Below are 26,531 nucleotides of genomic sequence, written 5' to 3' on the forward strand. Positions count from 1 at the left end.
GTAATTTAGATACAGCAGGCAGCACCCCTTCTCTTCTAAGCTAAAAACTAGAGGAGCTACTTGCTGTAATTAGCCGGAGCATTTGTGGTGTCTAGGCACTAAACAAAACTCATTTCATGAGTAGAAAAAATAAGCATTTGGTCATAGCGCACAGAACTGAATTATCTGCTCTGCGTTACTGCAGTAACCACAAATGAGCTCCGTTGTAAAGCAGGCTCCAGACCTTCCAAACCAGCCACCACTTCCAGCACCCTATGCCACAACATACACGGGCAGCTTTCTTGCTCTTTCTTGCAGACACAAGGCTCCCTTTCATCATGACACGGGAAGAACCAAAAGCAAGTCACTCCATGCCATTCTATAATAAATCAACCAACAGAAAGACAAAATTAATTCAGGATCAGATAGCAGTAACTTACAATAACCAAAAATGCAAGCAGATCCAAATCACTGCTTGACAGCAAGAAGTCTCCACAGCACCTTGTAGAAGACCTTGACCACGTACTTGGGACCAGAAGACTACAGGGAGCTGAATCCCACAGTGGAGGCGAAAGCCCTCCCAGAGATGCCAGTCGGTCTGGCCTGGGAGAAATGTCTGCCCAATATCAAATTCAGCAATCAGTGTAACCTTACAGTGCTGGGGCCAGGCTGCCACAGGGAGCCGCCGCGTCCCCTCTGAGCACCTCACAGCAGCTCACTGCCGCCAGCGCCTCCGAGCAAGTGGAAAGCTGAAAATGACACTCTGCAAAGCCCCGGGCTGGGGCGGGGCGGGATGGGACACGAGCTTTCCTGACCTTCGCAGGCACCCACCCCGAGTCCTAGATCACAAGGTGCTAGCGTGGCCATCATCTTAACATGAAGCTGCGTTTTATGAAAGCTGAATGAAAACTTTAAAAGCCAGAAATAAAGCGTCTAATTCATAGGGAGTAAGGCTAGGAAGGATCACAGCCATTCAGCCACTTTCTGTAGTGGAACTGAACACACGAAGCATGAGCACTTCATTAAGTTGGCTACTTCCAATAGATTAACCTGCGCGTTATCCAATCATGTGGGCAATGAAGCAGTAAATAAAAATTCATTTTGTTTGCAGTAGGTCTGCACATCTTCATCTCTGATTACATCTTCCATCATATGATGACAGCCAAATTAAATCTTTTTTAAATACATACGCAACTACGAATCTTCACAATCTATCAATATATCACATATAGCCCCTCCTATAGCCCGTTTGCAGAGCCCACCCCTGACTGAAGCAGTCTCAGGAATGGCTCCACCCTCTCACAACCATGCTGAGTCATGATTCATAAAACCAAACCTGATGGCTACTCTAACAATGTAACGGAGCTGTCGGAGCTATTCCTTCATTTTTTAAATTTTTTTCCCCGTTTCAAACAAGAAGAACAAACAAAGAAATCACGACACTTTGCAAATTCTTCTTTGCACATCTTATTCAATGGCAAGTCCACAGCCTCTGCAATTACTTGCAAAAAGCATTCCTGTTTCATATTGTTACACATATAGTAGCTCCAAGCAGTATGACTTTACCAGAGCAGAAATGTTTTCTTGTTATGTACAGCTGTGGATATGTGAGCAAGAACAAGAGACTCAATCCAAGAACATCTCTGAATACATTTCACAGATGATAGGCCAATTGCTCAGCAGGTGTAGCTTCAGGATCTGGCCACTTCTTCCAAAGAAACGAACAGCATATGTTTTGAACTCCAGTAAAGAGAAAAGCTACTTAATTTGGAACATTTACCTGTGAACAGATTCACAGCAGTATATTTTTAGATCTCTGAGCAGAGTATTAATGACACACCTCTCCTGTTCCAACGGCATGACTGGTATGGCCTGCTCGTCTATTCGTAGTCTCTAACAGGTGTGTGTTAGCATCTGTTGGCACAAGATTTTCATGCTGAGCATCTCTTCTGTTTGGTTCTTGCTGCCCTCTTCATGCGAGAAGGTTGCTGAATAAATCAAACTGACATACCATTTCTTTTTGAAGTTCTAATGCTTAGCACATTCAAAAGATTGTGAAATAAAAATAACTGCACAACAGCATAACACGTTTCTCTAGTGGAAGCAGTGACTCGTCAAAGAGATTCTTGATGCATCTAAAAAATACCATGCTTGAAAGAAATATGTGTGTACAAAAATATAGAGAAAAGCAAGAAGAAAGCAGAAAAGCTTGAAAAACTAAGAACATCCTCAAATTTTCATTGTTCAACATGAAAAAAATATTTCAGAGAAGAGGCAGAGAATGGTGCTGAACAACAATAGTTCAAGATACTCCTCAACCTTAATTTGTCCTTGGCCACACAAAGATGTTTCCATTCCTGAGCACAAAGGTTAGAGATGGGTGTTTTTCTTTTCTTAGTGACATATATTTTTACTGCAAGTAGAAATAATGCTTGCAGATGCAAACCTACCCTCCCTTGCCATCTTTCTGAACTATAAAATCTGTTTTGAACTCAACCATCAAGCAACAATACATAGAAAGTTCTTCCCATGCAAAGCCAAGCTTTTTAATGAGAAATAGACAGTAAGAACTGTATCTGGAATTAAACAATAGATGAAAAAGAAATAAAGCTGGACATACTAGGAAAAAAAGCTGACTGCTTAAATACACAGAATTAATCTGTATCACTCTGTTAAAGCTGTTAAATAAGATGAGATCTACTAAGCATAAATAAAAAGCCTTCCACGCAGTATCTCTGTAACCGTCTTTTCCTTAGAGGAAGGCAAAGCCTTGAAAGGTCCAGCTGTAGTTGCTGCAACATTGTACTCACGTTCATTAGAAAAACAAATTCACAACAGATCATTTTAAGAGTAATAATAAAAATCTGACAAATGAAAACCACATGTGGGGAAAAAAAAACAGCACTGGGGAAATCAGTCTTCAATGCAGTCTCCTTGCAGAATGCTGATTATACCTCGGTGCCATTTGACGGTACACACATTTCAGCTCCAACACTTGCTTCACCAGGCAAGTGTTACTTGGTGATAACAATCAGACACGAGATGATTTCTAAGTCATAAACACACAAGAAAGCCAGAGAGGACAACTAGATTTTCACATTTTATATCTCTGGGCTAGATTCCCTCTGGTTTGACTTGGGCAAGTTGCCATGAGCTCATGCAGAGGTAAGGGACCAATGTACTGGCAAACGCCCCAGCTTCATCAGTTGGGAACGGGAGCAAGCCCACAGCGCTAGCTCGTGTTTCAGAAAAGCCCTATATGGCTCTGCACAGCTTCGGTCATGGAGCACCAGCCTGCTCTCATCCCAAGTTTCCACTGCATGGTGTGCATCACACACCACTGAAATTAACTTTCATTGCTCTATTTCACAGTCTCTTCCTTTAACTGACAGTCAGAAAGATCCAAGGTGTTGCTGCTGGCTCCTCACACTGGTTCAGGCCATGCAGCTCCCGCAGCCAGCACACGGCATTTTACAAAGGTTTTCCTAGAGAAGTGAAAGAGCAAGCAGGAGGCCTCTGATCAGAGATGCCAGCCTGGATTTGGAGCTGACTCATGGGTAATGGGCAATGATAAACTATTGTATTGGTTTTTAATGTATGCCCAGATCAGATGACTAAGGAATTTTGGTACCTATAGAGATTAACTGTCTAGATACCCTTTGCAATGAGCCTTAGACATCTGCATAAATAGGCCTCCTCATCTGCGTTCCACAAAATACGCCCCTGCACTCCTCACAAGTGAAATGCATTGCTTATTTTACAAGTAATCCAACTACAAATATTAAGTCCTGTAACTGATGCACATTAAAAATAAATCCATCCAATAAAGGAGGTTTAACTGATTAAATTTTATATACGTTGAAGGAAAAACAAAACATCTTTTATGAAATGGCTTGGTATGCCTACATAAAAGGGCTGTTCGAAAGATGGAGAGCAGTGTTCAGGTCTCCATACATGCAGCATGAGTGCTTTGCCCCCTCTCTGCTCCACTTGTGTGCAGGCAGAGTTCAGTAACACACAATAATCCCCAGAGCTGCAGGATTCATGCCACGACAGGGATGAAACAGCATTTGTAAAGCTTTTTGCCACAAAAACTGCTGCAAGCTCCTATTTCACACAAAAATGCTGCATTCTGCTTTTTTTTTTTTTTAATCATTTACCGCACTTAATCTGCATTACAGAAAAACGCAAAAGGGGCTACTCGTCTAAAACCTGCCCTCTTTTCAGTACCAAGCTTATGCTACTGTGTGAAGCAACAAAACGTTCCCTACCCATTTTATTTGTTCAGCACTGGTTGTGTCACATTAGCCAGCCAGCTAGCCCACCCACTCCCCAGAGCCCTACAGCCACTGCTAAGTCATGCAGGCATCACAACTGCCATTGCTGTTTCACTGAGAAAGGGCTTCGTGGAGAACATCCAATGGCAATGGGAAATAACACTGCTTCAGGAATCACACCTAGCTGCCATCACACCCACCCTGGCTCTTTTTTTCTCCCATGCCATTTTCACCTCCTCTCTCTCTCCAGAGGCTTCTGAGTACATGCGAGATGAGATTTTCTGCAATGGCCTGAGGAGTCACAGCCTCCCCTGACGTCTTCACACGGCTGATATCTCTCTGAATAAATTACCTGACACGACCGGCCTCTATAATCCTGCAGCTTAGGAGCATTGTTCCCCAAGATGTCTTTCAGGACAGTACATTCCCAGGGCTGAATGAGTAACAGTTATTTTTTTCTAAACTGGCTACACAGTTCAGTAAGCAGGTTTCATAATATTTCTACCCCGTCAATAAGGGCCGAAGGCTGTACTGAATGCTCCAGATCTCGGCAGTTTATGTTCATTCCCTCTTACAGCAATCTTGCTTCTGATATCGAGCATTCAAGCATTAGGTTTTATACCTAAGAATGATGGTGTGTAGGTACAGTCTAGAAATACAAGTCCTTACCTTCTTTAAACACAAATGCCATTTTATAGCCAAAAACATCAAAATTACAAATGGAATTGCTTACTCTGTTTTTGGCTCATGCACTTGGACAGTAGAAGAATCGTTCTTAAAAGAGGGCTAGCTAAATAAAAGGTCAGCCCCCAGTGCCATGAGCAAGGATTTTTCAGAGCTGCTGCAGTCCCACACTATCTAGCAGAAGCCTGCCATATTATTTTTTTTTTTGTTAAAGCAGGCCTATATCCATCAAATTGCAAGGGCTATCTACAGAATAATGAAATCGGGGCCATGCATCATGCCCATCGACTGTGCTCTCACTGGAGGATAAAAGCGCAGAAGGGTGCTGCATGCAGGGGATGGGGACAGTCACAGCAGCAGCCCCAGTGTTGCTGAAGGTGAACGGCACCGCGGGGGCATCGCCCCCACTCGCGCATACAAAGCCCCGCAGCGGCCCCGGCCCCGGCCCCGGCCCCCGCCCCGCTGCCCTCCCGCCCAGGCCAGCGCAGGAGAGGAGCCCTACCTCAGGGGGGGACAGCCCAGCACCAGCAGCAGCGCTCCCGAGCCGCGGCGCTCCCGCGGCGCTCCCGCGGCTCTCCGCACCGCGGCGGGGCGTGCGGCTGCGCGGCACCGGCGGGGAGGGGAGGGCAGGGGCGGCGGCCGCGGCCCCCGGGGAGAGGCCGGGGCCTCCGCAGGGCGGAGCGGGGCGGGCGGGCGGCTCCGCGCCGGGCCCGGCGGACGAGGAGGAGGAGGCGGCGGAGGACGGGGGGGGTGAGGCTGCGGCGGAGCTGCGGGAGCCGGCCCTACCTGTGCGCGCTGCCCGGGTGGCGGCGGCTTCTCCCCGCTGGCTGCAGCGGGCGGCGGCTCCCGCAGCCCCCGGCGCTGCTGCGCTGCGCTGCGCCCGGCCGCGGAGAGGGGCGGGCCCGGGGCGGGGCGGCGGCTGCCTGGAGCGGGGGCTGTCGGCGGCGGGTCTGGTGGTGGTGGTGGTGGTGGTGCCGCGGCCTCGCCTCGCCTCGCCCCGCGCCCAGCCCAGCCCAGCCCCGGCCGCCTCCCCGCGGCCCCTCGCTGCAGAGCGGCCCGGCCCGGCCCGGCCCGCCCGCCGCCCCCTCTCCTGCCTCCGTTCGCTCGCTCCGCGCCCCTCCTCCCGTTACATCCTCGCCTATCGCGCAGACAATGTTGGCTCGCCCCCAGCATCCATTTCCTCCGGTGCTGCTCCCCGCTGCTGTCAGCCCCGGGTACACCCCGTCCCGGGTGTGCCCCCCCCCCGCCGCCGCAGCCTCAGGCCCCAGCCCAACCTGGCGGCCCCGCTGCGGGCAGGATGCTGCCCGCCTGGCTGGCCAGCTGCCGGCACACCACGCACCTTCCCTCCGTGCCCCACACTGCCCTAACACCCCCAGGCCTGCTCCCTGTTTCCTTGTCTCACTCCACACTGCTCGCTCTCCCCAGCCCCTCCCTGCTCACACAGTTATGCACAAGTGGTTACCATCCTTAAAAGAAAAAGGCGAGAACATCAAGCCACCGTTGGTCCATCCGTCGTTCCTCCAGTACTATCATGAGGTGAACTGGGCCCGCAAAACCCAACACATAACAGGCGGATTCAGAAGCGCTCTCTCTGTGATCTACCCCTCTATTTCTAAGCTCACCCTACCCAAATTCTTTCTCTGTCCTTTTGGCACTTCAAGGATGGCAAGCCAGTAGATCAAATGCAAAGAAGAGAGGGCTCCCAACCCACAACCAAGCAGGCCAGTATCACCAGCTTATTTGTCACTCTGGTCACTGCTCTGGACACCTTCCTTAGCTGTTCTTTGCCCCTTTCTTTTTGTCCAGCCCAGGCCTAAGACCCCGTCCCTCCTTCCCAGCCAGGAGGCCAGTACTCTCACCTGGATTCCTGTCACCTCACTTCCCAGCTGCAGCTACAACGCTCCAGTATCCTTCACAGATACAGCCTTGCCTGCCTGGACTCACTCCAAATGCTGCTACCAGTTCGTTCTCCTCACCTGCCATTTGGAACTAGCCTTGCTTCCCAGATCAGGCATGAACTGACGGGTCACAATTTCATCTGTCCCTGCACCTGCCCATAGCCAGCATCAGCTCCCACCTTTGGCTTTCCCATGGTCTGAGACAAGAAACCTCACACCTTCACTCACTCCCAAGTCCTTCAAACTTGGAAAAAGCTCCCTACTCAGAAAGCTCCTTTCAAATGTTCTACCATTACAAGACCTACAAGAATTTTGACCACAGTTACGAGCTTGACGAGAACTGGTACTTCCATATCTGTCATCTGTGGTGGTTGCTGTCCAACTCTTGGGATGCAATGGAAACAAAACAGCTCAGGGACAGCCCTGTTCCCCTCCTCCTTTTCTTGCTCCTCTCTTGCACTGGTTCTAGCGGCCCACTGATCTCTTCTGGTTGTGGTAAAGCCAAATTCGGCGAGAAGAGAGCAGCTCTGCGCTGGCTCAGTGACCTGGCTGAGGAAATCAGAGGAACTGGAGGGGAAGAAGGGAGCAGGACCTTCCTTTTAAGTGGAAGCGAACAGTTAGATCAGCTCCATCAGCTTGCGTAGCTGCACCCTTAAATTATAAAACATCTAAAACAGGCCACTTTGGTGTTCTTTACAACATCTTGAACCATCAGAGACCATGATTGAGGTTTCTAGGTAAATACTAGAAGATACTTGCTTCTATGTAATGCAAATGGTGGTACTAAAAACGTAACATGAGTGAGCCTTCAATCACTTAACAACAATAATAATTCCAGTTGCAAACCCTTCTTAGCCATTACTGCAACAAAGGACAAGTCAATCACTTCAAATACTTGAAGAAGTTACACACACAAAGAAAATAAAAATAAATGAAAACAATTCTTCCAAGCCTTCCTGAATGCTGCTAGACAGTGGTACTGAAACAGGCTGGAATATCTACAGGATTAATAGACAGCTCCCAGTCAGAAGGTTCACTAAATTTGGCCCAAGTAACATGGAAAATTCTACTGTTTCTGAATTATGTGGACTGTACCTCATAATATTTTACAAAGCAGAATTTCCATTAGCCCACCAAGAGTTTTACTCTTGGAAAAAACTGAATAATTTGACTATGAAAAATTAGCAAGTGCCTAAGTATATGTACTATATCACATTCCAGGCTCAGAAGGATAAAACACAACAGATTTTTGATCCAGCATGAATATAGCTTTTACTTCAGCCATCACTAACAGGAATTCAGAGAACCCAATGATGTATGCATAACATATTTAAATGTAAAATTATTCGCCCTGTAGGATGTTAAGAAACATCAGAAAAAAATCGTCTTTTACTCAACTATTAATATCTCTCACACAAGTAGGGAAGAAAAAAGATCGCAATAGATGGAAGTGAGCAAGAACATTCAGTGTATTTAAAGATTCTGTCTGTCTTAACCCACATAGCTTCAGGAAGGGTGGGCCATTGATTATCATGGAAATAACTGGGTAGAAATGAATGCATGAAGAAGCAGGAACCAGAATAGCCGGGGTATCATGGGCTCCAACCAGTTATCCCAGTTACTGACAGTCATTTTCTTCATTTTAAAAAGCCCACATTTTGTAAAGAATGGGGCAGCTACAAATGTTTACCAGTGGAAGTCAAAATCAGCATTTCCAGGTTTGACAGAGAGGATGTTATTTCCATTTAAAAATGACAGCAAGTACTTCAGTATTTTCAGCATGAACCTTCAGCTTGCAGGGTTAGAATGCCAAAGCCTACAATTTTGTGACAATTAAGTTGGGGATACTTATCAGTTACAATACCAGTACTTTCTAATACCAGCAAGTAAACCCAGTTAGACAACAAGCTGTTCACACTGATGGCCACATTCTGCTTCCTTTAATCAAACTGAAAGGAGTAGAATGAATGGCCATATTAGAAGCTGTTGTTAAATGAATTGGAAAGGGTCAGCAAAGCAATGTTATGCAAAGTTACTCCTTTTCTGCCCTTTACTTTGTTGTTAGCTTTGGTTTGAAAGCCTGGTGTTTTCTTCCTCTCATACATTTTGTCCATGCAGCCATGGATGTCTTACAGTTGGAGAAATATTTAATCTTTTTCTCTTTTGAAAATCTACTACACCACTGTGCTCAGTAATACTGTCAGACCCCGATCCCATGGAAATTTATCCATATGCATATTTACACCTCCGCCGAGAGGAAAACACTATGTAGGTGTGTAAAGGTAAAGACATTCCAAAATCTCCAAATGATTATTTTAAAGTACGTTATAGTTTAAATAACCTGGTAAAGTGTTCTAAACAAAATGAAAGCACCTGGAGTTTTACTCTTTTCAGGATCTAGGGCATTTCAGTTGTATCTTTGTGTGACCTGCAACTGCAAGAAGGTATTTCCAAATTGAAACAAAACAGCGAGAGTACGTATTTAAAAAAAATGCAATTGTTAATGCAATAGTAAAACTAGAAAAAATCTACTTGAGGATGGTAGCAATTTCCAAAAAGCCAGAAGTACACACAAAGAAGTGAATACTGCAATAAAAAGCTTCGCAGCTATACCATTAAGCTGAAAAGCACGATGTTATTAGCAAAGTGTTAACTGAATTCCAGTTACACAGGTTCACAGTGTGACTGAGATGGGAGACATGTTATTCCCACAAGACACACCTCTCCTCCGCCCATAATGCCCAGTTTTAAACACCCTCTGAAGCTCAAAGGCACAAACCTAGACTAGTGCTTTGTCTCATAGCAGACGTGGCCAAGATCATGAAAGGAAAATGCAAGGACAATAATCTGCCTAAAGGAAAAAATAAAATCTTAGCTTCGTCACTGTGTGCACAGCTTGTTTAGAAGCATGACAGCTTCTCCATCACACACATTTCTTCACAGTGCTGTTTCTTCTCATCAGCTTAGGAACACTCAGCTCTGTGCTACACCCTTACCTTCAGTAATACCTTGTAGCAATGCATTCCATGTGATCTGTTTACAAGTGCATTTCTGTTTCCTGCCAGTCGCTGTGAAGAAGGATGAGTTAGACCCTCACCCCTCAGTTCCCCTTACCTCTACAGCCAGACAAGCCTGGAATTCCACATCAGGAAACAAACATACTTACAGGTCATCTCCATGCATGGTATTCTGCAGTCGCCTAACCACAGGGTAAGAAAGGTGTGCATGACAGAGGCAGGGTCTTTACAAGTAGGACAAAGCTTTGATGAATGCTGAACATGAAATCAGCCAAACACCTGATTTTTGCCTATCGCTAGGAAACAGCACACTGACTAATACAGTAGCTGTGTCGTGTCATATCCGGGCCCAAAACTCAATTTTGCAGGAATAAAGAAACCTCAAAACACTAGTACAACTCGCAGCAATAACAGTGTGGCACATTTCATACTGCTTTTGTTCATTCCACTTTTGAGAACAGTTTCTAGGCAATGCTGCCCAAAACTATGCCAGGGCTGATTGGTATGAGCCAAAACTGTGCCAGGAAATGTGCTAGCAATTAAACAGTCTGGATGATCGTGTGCCAATGCACAAACCCACACGCTGGGCCTGAACAGTTTACTGGTATGGACATTGCCAGCTTCTCCACTCCTCTGGAGTAGAGGATCCTTTAGCCATTTTCTCTACCATGATCTCCCACTGAGCTTAGGGCCTACTTTGCTGTGTACCCAACGTACCAACCCCTGGAATATGACTAAATGTATGGCACTTACAGAAGCCTCAGCCAGTTGCTGTCTCCTTCCCACGCCACTAGAGTCATCAGTGGAAATGCTGACAGTGTGAAGAAAAGGTGGCCTTCCTGCTCTCCATGCCAGCATCACAGCAATCTGCAGCATGCGGGAGGAGTCCTGGCAGGAGTCCTTGTGCTGGGCCTGCAGCACTGGGGAGGGACAGGAAGCATTAGTGAGAACTGGGAGAGGCATGGGGCCAGCGTACCACAACATCCCTTGCAGACATTTCCATTGTGTTCTAGTCAGTACATTAAAAAACAAAATAAGTGTCTTGGGACCTACTTGCATGTCCTGCAGGCTCCACATGGCAGAAACCCCATCATGGAGAATGTCTACAACTGCAGTCAAAGGTATGCTTGAAGCCGTGCAGACAGAAACAAAGTAGGTTTACCCTGGTTACTCATCACCAGTAACAGCTCAGCTGCAGCAGTGGGGACCCAAGGGCAGATGCACAAAACTCCTTGGAAAGTAGAGTAACATGTCATGTCACACACTTGAGCTGTGCACTGCCAGGGCTACCCTGCTGCCAGTACTTAGCTAGCAAACTTACAGCTGTTACAGGGTTGCACGTACAAATTGGAGGCAAACATTTGACTGCCAACTAAAAATTTCCTGAAAAAGTCAGACATTTAATAAGGAACATGTAGTATAGAACACTTCTGAGCAGGTGTAAGTTTCTTGCCCTTTCAGAACATCCTTTGTGGTGCTGCAGTTTGAGGATTAGTCCCATGCACTAGAAGGTGATAATGCAGCAAGGTTTCCACTCACGTATCAAAAGAGAAACGGTGAGTTAGGCTGACCAAAAGCTTCAGCATCATTTAGCAGAGCTCTCTCTCTCACCTGCTTCCATGAACAACTCTAAAAATGTCTTGGCCCACAATATTTGCCTTCTTAATTTTGAAATTTCAGCAATGAAGACCAAGAATGATGAGCTTAAGTGTAACTCAATCAGTCTCTGTTTGGGGGATAAGAATCACTTCTAGTGATGTGATTCTGATTCAGGAAGAAGCTGGCAAAAAAAGTCAAATACACCAAATACAGCAGATTTCAGTGGCTAAAGGCATGCACTGCAGTTTCTTCAACACTTGCCCTAAGCCATCCTTTCATAACAACTGAATTCCAAACTGCAGAAAAAAACATTTAAATATCTTAGAAGCCCAAAGTCTCATTTTCAAAATTGTCGTCAGAATTTTGTTTTTGTGCAGGCAAATGGAATCCCCAATTCCTTCATCACTTTCAAAAGGGGAATTGATATACTGGACATGCAGTATTTGCTAACTGGGAAGCCAATTTATTGCTGAAATCAATTTTATTAACTCCCAGCCAATGCCCAGTCACTCTTCCACAAACTGCCAGCAACGTTCACATCAGAACAAGGGAAGTATGAAACTGCAGTTTGGAAAATTCTGGCATAGAAGGAAAATGTATGCTCATCTATTTATAAATGAAGTCTGAAGCTAGCTTCAGTGATCATCCTATAAATAGTTACTTGCATGAAATCCAAAATAGTGAATCTGGTAATTCACCTAAAGGAGTGAAACTGATAATTCATATGTTCTTGCTCCTTATTCCAGAGCAGCATTTTTCATCAAAACATTGCTTCCACCCTATTATTGTGATATTTTAAAAATCTTTTTGAAACTTACTCCTATACACTTGAATTCAAGGTCCAAACACATTTTTTTTTCACATGAGAAAAAAAAAAAATCTAAAGTTCTATTTAGACCTTTGTAGAAGGGATACGAAGCTAAGTCTTCCTCCTCCATGGCTGTACCTGACAAAATTTACTTAACCATTTTCACCATTTCCTTGAACAGTCACTGCTACAGGAGTATGTGTACCAAACTGCCACAAACCCTACCTGCAGTTTGAGGGAAGACTTCCAACTCATTAACGCACTAGCTAAGGTAAGATGTTTTAAAATCTGCTAATGTTCTGATATCAACAGTTCATCCACACCCCCAGGACCCAAGCCATTCATTAGAAACTTCATCACAAAGTAGAATTAGTGGATGGCTGAGTGGGATGTTGACTTGCAGAATTAAACTTCAGTTGCAGGCTATTTCTTTGGCTCTTACTCCCAATTCTTATCTTCATTATAGATAGCCAGAGGTCACAATGCTTTATTCCTGTCTTTCAAGGTGTATGATACTACCAAAACTGATGAAGTCTAGGACAAGTTAGAAGGCTATTGTTTAGTATATTCATCCTCTAGAAACAAAAACAAAAACCAGAAGAAAAAAAACAAAACTTACGCAGTAGGTGATGCTTCTTGCATACTTCCCCTCCAGGAACTCTGTCTCTTGGAAGACGGCTTTATTTCCAGTTAACTGAGAATTCACCTTATCTTCCAAGGTTATGTGTTGGTTTTTGTTTGTTTGTTTGTTTGTTTTCCAGGCTATTGTTAGAAGCTGTTGATATTAGTGGGAAAATGTTAATAAGATTGGATCATCTGCATGTCAAAAGTTATGCGCCACTTTTTGTCCCTCTGAGCAGTAGCTCTACAAGCACGCTCTCAGCACACCTGTTGTTACTTGTCTGGGAAACACCTTGTTATTCTCTAGTCCTGGATAAGAATCAGTTCCAAACCCACATGGGATCCTTTAGAGCAAAACTGAGGTTTGGATTTGATGAAAAAATCCAAAGGTCTCCTGATTTTGCAGGCAATCCAGTTTCTTATAAAAGGCTTTTAATCTTGTGAAGAAAACAAAATGTCTATTAGGAAAATTTGAAAAGTGGGACAGGTGATGGGAGGAAGACACCCTACACATCCAAGACTGGCTATAACGTTTTTGCCAACCCCTGAGCATTTTTAAAGCTTTTTGTGTTACCAATAGAAGATATCAGCTTGAAAACAGGTGAGAGCGCAATGTTTTTCTCCATACAGAGATGAACTTTTTTAAGCAGCTGACAGACCAGAATTTGATTTTATCTGCTTTCACACTCAAGATATCACAAAGCACTTTACAAATCAATGCATTGCAGTGGTTCGATTATCTCTAGCAAATGGAAGCCTAGAATAGAAAAATGGCATTTATATATGACAAGAGTCTGATGCCAGAATTTCAAGATGAAATATATAGGGTGATAAAGCTTAGTGATTGCACTTTACCCCAAAATGCCTGAAACTCACTGGAAAATTTATGTAGTTATTCAAAATACATATTGCTATGACAAGGGCCTGAATTCACAATCCTTGGTTCCATCTCAGGAGATTTTAAGCATGCAAGAATGGTTAGATCCAGGGGCTAACAAAACCCAAAGCTGTGGGTCTTATAACACATGCTTTGGTGGTGCAAGGAACTGTAACTCATGCAATTCAAATAAAAAGAATCTCTAAAAAATATACCAAGACAGATAGACGTCTTTCTAAAAATGTGCATACCCATATAGTGTACAGCCTTCTTAGCAGAGTCCTATAACAAGGTTGAGTAACTACCCAGCCTTGCTCCTAGCACAGAGACTGTTGGCAACCATTTTAAACTCAGTCCCACTGGGGGATATGAGGCAGCTCTATTGATTTAAGGGTGTAACTCAGATGAGAATCTGACCAAACATTTTCAGAGAAAATAAATGGGGGGATACCACACTATATTATGGTTCTTCCTCAACCTTATAAACATTGCTGAACACTACAGAAACAAACAGTAGCTATGTTTAAACTGGAGGAAGTTGTAGCTTGTCAGGATACAATTGTATAAATAATTTAAAAACTAAGCCGGTACATACAGCATGTCTTCTCACAAAGGAAAATAACAGAATGGAAAATTCTTTGTTCCCACCGTATGCAAAAAGTCAGTCTAGTGTCTGTGACACACAGACCCGAGCTAATGACTGTTGACATTTTCTTCCTAGAGGTTTAGATCAGGCCCATGGTGAAAACAGAGAAAGTGATCTATATCTTTCCAATTCAGGTGGAAGAATTCAGTGTGCACTTTTCACTTGGAATATAAATCTCTATACACAGCAGTTATGTTTTTATAATGTACAAAATAAAAGAAAAAATAAAGGTTAAATGTAATGACAAAGGAAAACAACATAAAAACACAGTCATTTTGTGTAGTCTTTGGCTATTTTGTCTTTCATTTTAAAATGAGAGATTCACAGGGACCTAAAAAAAAAAAAATAAAACAATATTGGTGGCAATAATGGTAATTTCACACACACTTGAATATTCTGCTTGTGCTAAAGTAGAAACCTTGGATTTTTTTTTTACTCTCATGAATACAGTGGAAGTCAACAATAAAAATAAACATCAAAAAACTCGTTTTGTACCTGTATTTTGTTTCTAAAGATCTTACGCTAAAAATCACAGCTAGGTCTAAGCAACTAACAGGTCTCGGGAAGGGCAATAGATTTCACAGCTTTTCACCCTTCAGGTTCTAATCTAGCAAAGTCAGGAGAGAGGTATTGCCTCTAGCCTGCACTTTTTATGGCCACAGACCACTTCCCACCAGCCATATGCTCATAATACACTACAATCACTGACAGTAACTAATACACATGTAAGTGGTCCCAGCAGGGAGACCAGGGAATGAACAAGCTGCTTGTTCCAGCAGCAATGCCCTGAGAGCCAGACTAAGGCATATTAATAAAAGCAGGCAGGAAAATAAAAAGTGAAAAAAATATTTGGGTACTCCCTGATGCCCCACAGGCCAGACAGGCCCTGCTAGTTAAGCTCTGTTATCATGGTCCTTCGGCTAATGAAACAATCTGACCCACAACACTACATGTTTGTCCTGTAGGACCACAATATGTTTTCAGGGAAGCTAAAACAGAATTTCTTGTAACTCATATAATGCTGGTCATTAGTCCTTTAAGATGCATTTCTTCTTCAACATCTGGAGGAAAAATAAAAAAAAAAAAAAAGAGAGAGAGAGAGATTCTCATGCTCTAATTATAGTTTCAGCTGTGATTTTGCCATGAGACATAAGCCAGCGATGATGCTGTGGTTTGCTGCTGCCTCCCAGGCTCTCCTGTTGTCTCACAAGGGGACATAACCTTCATAAGGTTTGTTTCCTAGGTGGTCTACACCCATCCAGGGCAAAACAAGGCTACTGTAGGAAGCACCTTGGGGTAAGCAGTTCCCTCCCAGACCCCACTTTGCCTTGTTTCTTCTCTACCTTGCACTAGAGTGGCCTCCCAAATCTACATTTCTTTTCTGATATGCTCCATGCAGTCCAGAAATATAATGCAAATGAATAAATGCTTGCTGTAATCTGGCCCTCAGCTCTCAGAAGAAAATCAGTCTTATAATAAGGGACAGCTCAAGCTGACATAATACTGATTTACTGTTTAACAACCAGGGACTCTCTTTTGCCATCTTCTATAGCTTGCAGTTCTCACCTCTGCTAGGCCAAGCAGTCAAGAGGGTCTGACAGTACTGGTAGTGACGGCAATAATTAATTTATTCCTCATTTAGCACTCACAGCTAGCCTGGTCTGTTCATCCTTGGAGTTCTGCTCTCATTTCATCTGTTTTTTTTTTTAATTATTATTACTTTTACATGCTTTAGTGCTCCTACAGTAGCTCATATTTGTTGACTTATAACCCTGAACTGCTTAACACAGGAAAGCAGGCTGGATGGTTCCCTACTTGGAAGAGCTGTTCCCTAAAAGCCTAAGATGGGAACAAGTTCCAGATTCAGAAACATTCTTAAAAGGATGACAAATATTTCTAAATATTCTTGGTCCAGATGAGTCCCTATGGGTAAATCATCAATGTGTATCCATGCATAGAAGTTGGACAGCTGAGGAAGTGCGGGGCATGACGGATATAACTGGGAATAAGACAATCAAGGCGAAGTATCGCTGCACTCTGCAGAGCGTTCCCACATCGCAGCAAGCACCCAGGGATGGCTGCTCAGAGAGCAACAAGCACGGTGCTGCAGCTGTGCAAGGGAAGGGTCATTTCATCAGCCAACAGCAAGGGCTGGAGGCTCACAAAGCTGCAGACCCTATGGTTGCGCCATAGGTCACCATAAAGCACTGGTTCCCCTTCCAGCAGAATCAGTGCTGCACATATTGCAAGGTCTTTGGCAGAACGTTTCAACATGTTTTCAGAGACTCACTTAAAAAATGGCTGTCTCTTTCTGTGCTGGCTGAGGAGAAAGCCACGTACAACAGGAACATGATGAGGGCATTACATATTGCCTAGAACAGGGCAAACACCTAGGGCCACGTTACTTCAGGCCATTGAATTTTCATCCTTAAAATGCCATCACTTGATTGCAATGGCCACAAAGAGTAGACACATCACAGCAGCATCACTAAAACTTGCGAATTTGCCACCAACTCAAGCCTGCTAAGGGATTTGAGCTGCAATTACACTCGCAATTAATTCCACATATAAATTACACTTCCATCTTTTTTAAGGGTCTCTAACAACAACCCTCCCTGGCCATATAAATCATTACAGTTTCTGTACACAGGCAATGACTCATGCTCTTAGTGAATGCCTCTCAATGGAAGCTTTAAATTGGCTTTAGAAGTTTGTAATACAATGCTGATTTTGACAAAAAGTTTGGATCACTTCCATAGCATAGCTGAAAAAAGAGAATCTCTTTCTTTGTCAGTGTGTCTCTGTTCCTCCCCTGGCACATAACCACAGTAACAAAAAGATTTCATGTATGTACGTGCATCCCACCTGAAAGATCATTTTGCTTCTGGTCTCCGTGCCCTTGAATTTGTTTGGCACAAACTGCTTTTTTTTATTTCACTTTTTTTTTTTGTTTTTTGATTTACTGATTGGTCTGGGGGCAGAGGTAGATGCCTAAACTTTTAATGTTCCAAGAAGCAGCACACTGAAAAGCGTGGAATTACGCTCTGTTTTTTATTCAGAAGGCTTTTCTATGAATAACATTCATGATTTTTTTATCCTTGATAAAACCTAACCAATTCACTGCTAACATAAAGGTCACTGAAATCAGTAGAGATGTGTTGATCTATTCCATCACTGTTTTCCTTATAACTTCAGGTAGAAATAGTAAAAGATTTAATTCTACAGATTGAGAAATCTTCATAACTGATTTTGACGTTATGACAAGGGAAGAATCTGGGTCAACTACCTCGTGTATTCTCCTTTGTTCCGCAGGAGAAAAGGATGACGTTACTTCTTCTGTTACTCTGACTGCTGCTGTAATGCTCTATCTGCTTTTGAGGGTTAATATTAAGGAAAAAAAGTTGAATATAGGGAAAGGATCAGAAAGAAATGTAAAATAAATTTAGATCTAAAAGCATGACATTTATTAAACCAAGCTATTTAATCTAATTTATCAAGCAGAGGTCAAGAAATAACCTAGTCAGTCTTGTATGTACTGAATGCAGGATACACACAGATTTTATTTAATCAGGCAAGTAGGAGATACATCAGCTGATGCTGATAGCAGATTAATTTGCTACAAATAAGGTGCACATTTTCCACCCATGTGAGTAATCATCAGAATCAGTCACTTTGGGATGTCCTGAGATGTCATGAACTCTCCAGCATGTATCGGAATACAATGTAATTCTGAAAGTGATCCTCTGGCTTCAGCAGCAACTTCTGGCTAGATGAAGAAATTATTGACTTTTGACGACCTATGCAATGGAAACCATACCAGATAATCATGGTGGTTCCTTCTAGCCTTAAAGAAAACAAAATCTACCTAAACTTCATTCACTTTCAACACCTGCAATCCCCAAATTCACCTATTGATTAGATTACTGCAAATAAAGCCTTGCTTTCACCTCTGAGTAGAACAGCTGAATTCTTTCAGTTATTCTTCCTAAATTCTTAGCAAAAATCTCAGTGAACCTAAGGAGAAGAATGGATGAAAGGATCAAAACATTTATTATAGGCAAGAGTGCAAATGTTCAAACCCACCCCACCTTTCCCTGACCTCCTATTTTTAGGAAACTGCTACGAGCATAATTATCACTGAAAATCTTTCATTTCAGTCAAATTTGTTGACTTTGGCCAGCAGCTTCAAAAGATATCAGAGAAGAGGAGGACACACATAAAATTCCACATGAAACCAGGCTAAAAATCATTTTAAATGGTCCAGTTTTATTGTTGTTCTAATTCCCTCTGCTTCAGTGGAGTTGAACTAACAACTGAGTTATGGAAGGGAGTTTAAGAAGTTTTCCGTAACTCCATACACCCCTGGATAGCTCTCCAGCTCCTTCAAAGCGCTGTGAAAAGGCCTCCTTACAACCCTTGGTCTAAAGTCTGTAACGTCATAGCCTGCCTCTTTATTTTAATTCACAGCTGAAAGTTTTTGATAAGAAAAAACAGGAAACAATCTTACAAATAAACAAAGACATGTTCAGGGTGGATCCACATCCACCTAGAAATGGAGGCTTTCCATTATGGAATGTGCCTAGTAATAACCCATATCTGCTTTTCACAGTTAAGGCATATTCATGCAGTATATTTTTAAACACCAAAACCCTGCAAAGCCTCCAATCAAATCTTTTCTGCAGTTCAGAAAAGCTGGTGGCAAGAATGATGATGTCATTTTCCGTTCCCCACCTGTTGGTTTGGGAATATCTTACTTTCTATTAACCAAAATAAAATAAAGGTATGACAAATACACATTAGTTGTGCACACAATGACGATGGATAAGGCTACTGTATTTAAGATCCTCTGTGGCCCACCACAAACATCCTTCTTTAAGGTATTCACATTTTACAGAAAAAGGCTGTGTTTACTACTTACCATCAGACCTCAGATTTAGTTAAAAGTTTTAGTTTTAAAAAATTAAAAAAGAATTTGAGAAAGCTCAACTCCTTCCTTCCTCTCTGTAGCACCTTGATTTAGCTGGCAGGACTGGAAAGAATGGGGGCAGTCTGCTTTAAAAAGTAGGCAGGTAGTAATTGCTTGAAAATTTACATTTCTAATAAGTATTCCATGCGATTAGCAGCCCACTGCAGGCCAGGTTCCCACTGGCCCCATGAAAGGTTCCCAGTACAGACAGATTGCTGGGGGGGTGTTGAGCTGCTCCCCACATAGGACCCCCTAGCACAGCTGGGAGCCTGTGGAGTCAGAGCAAGCAGTCTGAAGCCCAGCAACTCCCAAGTCCCTAAAAATGCACGGCAGAGCCCGCTTCTACGTTCAGTAATGCTAACCAGCCCCAAACAGGAGCAAGACTGTGAGTCCATCCCTGGGGAGCAGGTACAGATTTGCCAGAGCAGAACACTCAAACAGTATTTAGAAGCTTATTAGCACAGTGGACTGTAACAGCCCCTCTCCTAACAAACCAGAGACTGATCTAGGGGTTGAGGTAACCTGTCACCACCTGAGCAGACAGTTTCACCACTCTTGCGATCCACATAGCAAAACCATGAAGATATGCCAGCTTGGGGGATGACTCCCTTCCGCGCTGCAATGACAGAGGTTTGCAAAGGCTATGAAAGCTAGCACTGCCCCAAATAAGATGTTTTCAGAAATAACAGCATTTCTGCAAAGGACTTGCCTCGTGCCACCCCCAGACTCTAGATACAGCATCTGCAGCTGCGCCTGCACTCCTCTCCCCAGACAGGCCACCAGGTATTTCCGCGTGACCAACAGGAACTAACTCCTTTTTGCAAGGCCTCACTGTTATGCATACCAAGAAAATACCATTTCTTGAATACAGTACTATAATTCAATTTTTCAGTTGTCTCATTTTAAAGGCTTTTAACATTACACTTATGGGTAAGAGCTGAGGGACTAGGGGAGAAGTTACATTAATTAAAAAGACGGCGAGCACCAGCAGTGCTCTTCTGGTGAGGACACCGATCCAGGAGGAGGCTGCTGTGCACACAGGGAGCTCCTGCCGGTAGATTGCAAGCATTGTATCACACAGCCATCTTCCCCTGACAGAGCTGATAGAGTTGCTCTGTGGCTAGTGCTTACATTTTTAATAGGAATTATAAGATATTTGACAGTCTTTCTGAAGACCCAGCTACTGGCACCAAGTGACTGTGTAAGAACAGTTCTCTTTACAGGTCATGCTGTTCTACCCACCAAAGAAGAAATACACCTTTTTTTTTCTTTTTTAGCTGCAGAAAAATGCTTGAGAATGCATCTGATACATCCGAAAGCTCAAAATCTAAAAGACAAATACAAAAAGTTCACCCCTTTCTCTTTTTTCTTCAATCTCATGATATTCAAGTCTACCTCTTTTCTTGGAGGATCCAGCTCAGGGGATTTGGAAGTTCAAGGTTAGCAACACTGGCAGGAAAATGAGTGGGTGGTCCAAGTGAAGAGGAGGACATCCACCTCCAATAAAGCTCCTTTCTGCTTCCTTACACAAATCAATGGGACTTCAGGGAGTCCAGGAAGAAATACACTAGTCTAAGCTGCAAAATGCCTGCTGTGATTTGGCTAATTAGGCCTTTGGGAATGAGCTCTTCAAACAGACATCCAAAGTGGAAAACAAAACAGAATCTGCCACAGATGAAACTCCTGTTAGGAGAGCGGACATGGAAATCCAATTAGCTATTTACTTCACAGATGAACTTGAAGCACAGTAATGTGTAAGGGTGGAGAAGCCTGCAAAGCCAATCCTCGGGCTGCATCTGCACTGTGCATAAGCAGAGAACTTCGGTTCCTGGTTCTGTACTTAGAATTTTCCATAAGGCACCAATTTCATTTTGAAATATGACTTTTACATAGCTAGTACATTTTGTGCAAAACTGGTTAACTCTACGCCCTCAAAGTATCATGCACTTCCCAGCATATAAATCCCAGACCTTGACATCTGAAGAATGCTTGGCAGATCCAACAAGAAACACAGCCAAGCTAGATGTCAAAGGTATTTGTTAGGTTTCCAGTCAGCCAAGAATATTAACACCTTGCCCATACTTAAACGGAATGAGATTTTTGTGGTGCTGGAGAAAGTGCATGAAGAAATGATTAAAACTGTTCTTACACATTCTGCAAAATGTTTGCGTGCTTGGTTGGCTCTGAATCCAAGCATCATGGAGAGAACCCTCCAAAATCTGCAATTCAGAGTGCTGGCTGGATTTGGTAAGCTCATTCGGTTTCTTAGGACAGAATATTTTTCATGTGTGCACATAGATGGAATTATCTGCAATCCAGATGGAAAGGGGAAGAAATTCTCTCAGGTAACAGCCTACCATTTCTCAGCTGCTTTTCACTGTATATCTCTTTGGAAAACTGCCATTAACAAAAAAACAAGAGTGAGAGTCTGACTTGCCAGTGCCTTGAACTCAGAGAAAAAGAGAAGTGGAAGGGATCCCAGAGGAGTGCTTAGCCCACCTCCCAGCCCTTGTGCAGCACCCAGACCTGTTTGAGATCCTTGTTTTGACAGGCCTTCAGTCACAGCCTCCACAATGTTCCCTTCCTTCACTATGCACCTCAACTATTTTAGAAGTTTGCCCTAAAATCCAGCCCAAATGGTGGCGTGCCCTAAAACAGGATGGTGGGATTTTCATACTGCATTGACATCCCTCAGGTTTTTATTGGATTGACTTTATCAGAGGCAAGCGAGCAGTTCTGTACCCGCTGAGGATCTCTCTGATACCCGATAACATCAGTGGGCAAGCTGCGGGCAAGCAGGTCTACAAAGAACATCCACCCAGCTTATGGAGCAATCAGGAAAACTTTTCATAGAAGTTCAGTAGAGGTCTCTTAAAATACACGCTAGATTTTACAGAACAATGCTCCTGATTACTGTAGGCGCAGCAAGGGAGCAGCATTCGTTGGCTGCAGAGGCTGGGAGGAGCGGAGCCCTCCATGCCAGAAGCCAGCAGAGGCCACGGGACCTGGCCCCAGCCCACTGGCCTGCTTCCCACTTGTCAGGGCCTACAGGTCTCCACCCTACATGTCTCCACCCCAGATGCAGCCGGAGCTGTGGTCTTCCCTGCTCTCTCCAAGGAAACAACAGGCTCTGTTTTTTGTGCTGAAGCCCCAAACCAGACTGTGGACTGGAAGGCATGCCCCCTCTCCCATTGGGACTCCTCTCTCCATCCGCAGCAGACAGAAGGAGGGCAGAGGCAGGCAGGGAGCTGCTCTGCAGGAACCAGCTCACCTGTGCACGGCCCCAGGGCTGGAACTGGGCAAGCTGGATGACACCTTGGTTAGGTTTGTCTTCCTTGCAGATTTAGAGGTTCCACAGGGATGAGAATTCTTCAGTCATTTGTTAGACACCCTGTTACTTTATTGTAGTAATTAACTGCCCTCCTTGTTAAAACCAAATCAAACCCTCAGAACAAACAAAAAATACCAAACCACCGCCACTCTTAAATTTCACTTATCAGCACGCTATCCACCTCCTTTTAATTCAGTCTTGTTTGCATTAGCCACTATTACACAATATTTTTCCTTAGGCCCCAGCCTTCCTTCTGTTTCCAGGAAAAGAGTCCCCCAAAAGCAACTAGCAGACAGTGTTTTCTCCTCATTTTTCTACATGCTGCTCGATGCCTTCCTTTCTGTTCTTACCACTGATTCCTTGACCTGATCTATCCCTAAAAGTTCTGTCTCCTTCCTCCTCTGTCAGTCAGACTGCCTTGGCTTCCTAGCTGCCTTGTCTGGCTACTCGGTGCCCTCCACGAACAGCAGATAGCTGACAGCAACCTGTAGGGCAGCAGCCAGTTACAAAATGCCCACATGGCCTCAGTGTGGCTCCTAAGATCACCACTGGATCAGCCCATTCCTCGCTCAGTGCTCAGGCAGTCTCGCCACTTCACTCAGCAAGTTCTCCAAGGCCTGTTTTATTACGCTGTCCAGACCTTGAAATGTACAGAGGACAACAGGCATCCAGGTACCTCCCCAGCATCAGTCATCAATGGCAGCTGTGAGAACTCACAGGTACTACCCACAGTGGTGTCCCAGACGAAGTTTTCCGTACAGCGACTGCAGTGGAGGAAGACTACCATGCAGCAGCTGGCTGTTTTGTGGGGAAGGCATTTTAATGGCTTTTAGATGCTCCTCACCCTAATTACTCTCCTGCATTTTCTTCTGTCCCTGATTCTTCTCTTTGCTCATCTTTGGTTCCAGATCTTACCCTTCCCAGAAAACCAGTGCTGGTCCTAAATCTCAGCTCTGCACCTACAGCGCCACACCTTAGTTCCTTACCTACTTCTCTAATTAGCTCCCCTACTCTTCTCGTTTCTATTTCCCACCTCAGATGAGGTTGCTTTCTCTTTCTACTTCCTGCAGCCTGTGTAGGAGCCAGAGAATTGTAAGAGGACAGGAAAACAGTGCTTTCCTGCATTCTTAACTCGCAGCTTTTGCCTGTCACTAGGCGGAGAAATCGCCATGAAGGTCTGCTCACAGGTGGGCCTGTGTCTGAACACACTCAGTGCAGACTGACTCTTCCCCAGGTTTGGCTGACCAACTCTAACAAGTTCCTCCTCAGTAAGTGTCATTACAGATTTTTTGAGGTTCTGTGATGACTAAATTTGGGCTATTTTCATGGAAGTGGCAAAGCATCTGTAGTAACAGCCTTCCTAAACAGCACATCAATAGAGTTTAACTAATCTATAAAGAAATCATATATGATGGGATACACTTGTAAGAAACAGCTGAAGTGCTTTAGCTGAAAGTTAAAAAAAAAAAAAAACAGCAAAACATGTTTAACTTGAGACTGACACTCAGCAAAATACTTCAGTACAAGGAGTTCAAATTTGACATTTACAAGTTACTGAAAAGGGTCATTGGAAGCATCAGGCAGTGTATCTGTGTTACTTATAGCCCAACTGAACTTGCTATAATGTATTTCTGCATGAACTGAAACTTTGGGGAGATATCAATGTCTTAAGACAGCCTTTGTGTGCCTTTCCCTTTTTTCTTTTTTTTGGTTACAAAATGAAAACCTGTTCCCACCCGTCTGATCTCTGCTCTTCTGCAGCAATTCTCACTCAGCAATCCCCTTAAAAAAATTACAGGCAATTAATTCCACCAGATGCTCTCCTCCCTTGCAGCTCTGTTTAGGAAATGTTCAGCCATGTCAAGTTCTTTTGGTTACTTTTCCACTGCCCAGAGCCAAGCCCCGTGGCTCTCGCATCAAACCGCTCTTTTGCCCACCTCCTAGAAAGGACTTTCCTTAACCAAAACCAAATGTCCCGCCTTTCTTCTTCTAAAAAGAACCAACGCAAATTGATCGCTAAGCCTGTAAGTCTGTCACCGATATTTCCTAGGACAAGAATATTTATTTACCTTCTCCTGAGGTACACAGTTCAGCTGTGCAAACAATGAACACTCCTGACCGAGCTAATGAACCTGCAATTAATACCCAGGAATTGTCTAATGGAGAAGACTGAGTTATTCTTACAGTCATAAGAGAAAGAAATGCATGTAAATGATATTTAACCCAGGAGCAGCCAGCTAAGGGAAAAGCCATGTTTTTTAGAATTTGCCGTTCTGAGAAACAGCAAAGCTAGTGGAAAAATGGACTGGCAATTTAGAGCACGGCCAGGTCTTTTGTTCATAACTTAAAGGTGGAACAACACATGGGCTCAAGCAACGTGAATATCCTCTGGATCTGGATCTATCTGCAACTCTTTCTAGCCCCACATGGTGTTGCCCTGGAATGCAAAGCTCTGCCCGAGACCCCATAGCCTCCACTTATGTTTAGGCAGAGTAAATCACATGGTCATGGTCAGGCAGCAAGCACTGGGGAAATGGTTTACAGACCTCCACACCCTATCCTCTCCATCCCTTTCCTAACTGCTTGGAGCCTCACAAATCCCCCTTAGTCCCTCCCGAGTAATTGCAGTAAGATGTTCTGTCAACACACAGAAGTACTGCATTTGCATGCTATGCTTCTGCAGAGCTTCTGCACTGACTTCCAGAGTAGCACAGCAGAGCGCAGATGCTTGCAGGCTCTGCAGCATTTTTCAGTGATGAAGTGAGCCCTTACTCATCACAATTAGTAATACTGGTCCATGGGCTTTGAAGGTTATGGACAGCAGTATGAATATACAGCTCCTTTGAGACCAGTCAAAGGCCAGACTGATCTTGAAAATTAAGTATCAGTAAGCCCTAATAAACAACTCATCATCTCAATTTCACAAAATTTTACAAATCTTAACATTCCCACCCCTTGCATGGGAATCTCTGCTCAATACTAATAAGGACTGATATTTGGCACAAACCTGTAACTTAAGCACTCAGACTGCTCATACTATGGTCAAGACAGGTCCCTTTAGTGCAGCACCAGGAGTTTTATCAGAGACCACTGCACACGCACATTTATTATGCTCACTTTAAAAAGAGAGAAGGGTTTGAATGTACGTGGAGATTGGAGAAAACAGCAAAGCAGCACGGCTGTCAGTGCTTAGCACCTCCGAACCTTCACAGCTCTGAAGATGAGGTTTTCAAGGGTCCCATGTAATTCAAAGTGCTGCGATTTTTAATTGGCACAGAAAGAACTTAGCACACAGGCATATGCCTTCAGATCTCTCACTTTGCTCCTAGGGCCCAGATATCATCAGCACTGCTATGAAAGAGCTGTGAAGTGGAAGAGGAATGGGGACATTGAAATGTAAATGAGTATACAATCATCTCACTTGGCTCCAGGGTCCATTACTTACCCCCACTGACTTTTGAACTAGCAGAGGGCTTAACAAAGCTGAGCATAAGCACTCAATTATTATGGACATGTTTACCCTGCAGATGTATCTAGATGGTCTTGCAACTCGTGTTGTAGGAAGGATATTGGGAAAATTTACAAAAACAAAGTCTAGTATGTGTTCTTCCTCTAAACTGTGCTTTTGGGCCTCAGATCCTCATCTCCTTGACGCTCAAGGATGGTGCCTTACAGATGCTGAAGTGCCTTGAACTCAGCTGGCATTGTGGGAAATCTTGAGAATTGGAACAAGAGGCTTCTTGCAATGAGAAACACACCTTGGGCAAGTAGAGGTGCTCTCAGCAGTGCCCTGGAAAATAATTCATGCTAAACTGGACCAACCTCTGC

At 43.8% G+C, this 26,531-nt stretch overlaps 1 protein-coding gene across 2 annotated transcripts in view; it reads right to left on the reverse strand.

Moving 5' to 3' along the window:
- The window catches only part of SPTBN1 (spectrin beta, non-erythrocytic 1), a 135,876-nt gene extending 129,990 nt beyond the window's left edge, over positions 1–5,886 (reverse strand). Inside the window, exon 1 of one of the 2 annotated variants that reach the window (XM_066995388.1) lies at positions 5,727–5,886. The gene's annotated coding sequence lies outside the window, so the exon portion shown is untranslated. Of the gene's footprint in view, positions 1–5,442; positions 5,594–5,726 lie in introns of those variants that run through there. The other variant, XM_048078951.2, reaches the window with a different exon arrangement.
- Between the last annotated feature and the right edge of the window lie 20,645 nt (positions 5,887–26,531).

The sequence above is a fragment of the Anser cygnoides genome, chromosome 3 (genome assembly GCF_040182565.1).
Source record: "Anser cygnoides isolate HZ-2024a breed goose chromosome 3, Taihu_goose_T2T_genome, whole genome shotgun sequence".
Lineage (NCBI taxonomy): Eukaryota > Metazoa > Chordata > Aves > Anseriformes > Anatidae > Anser > Anser cygnoides.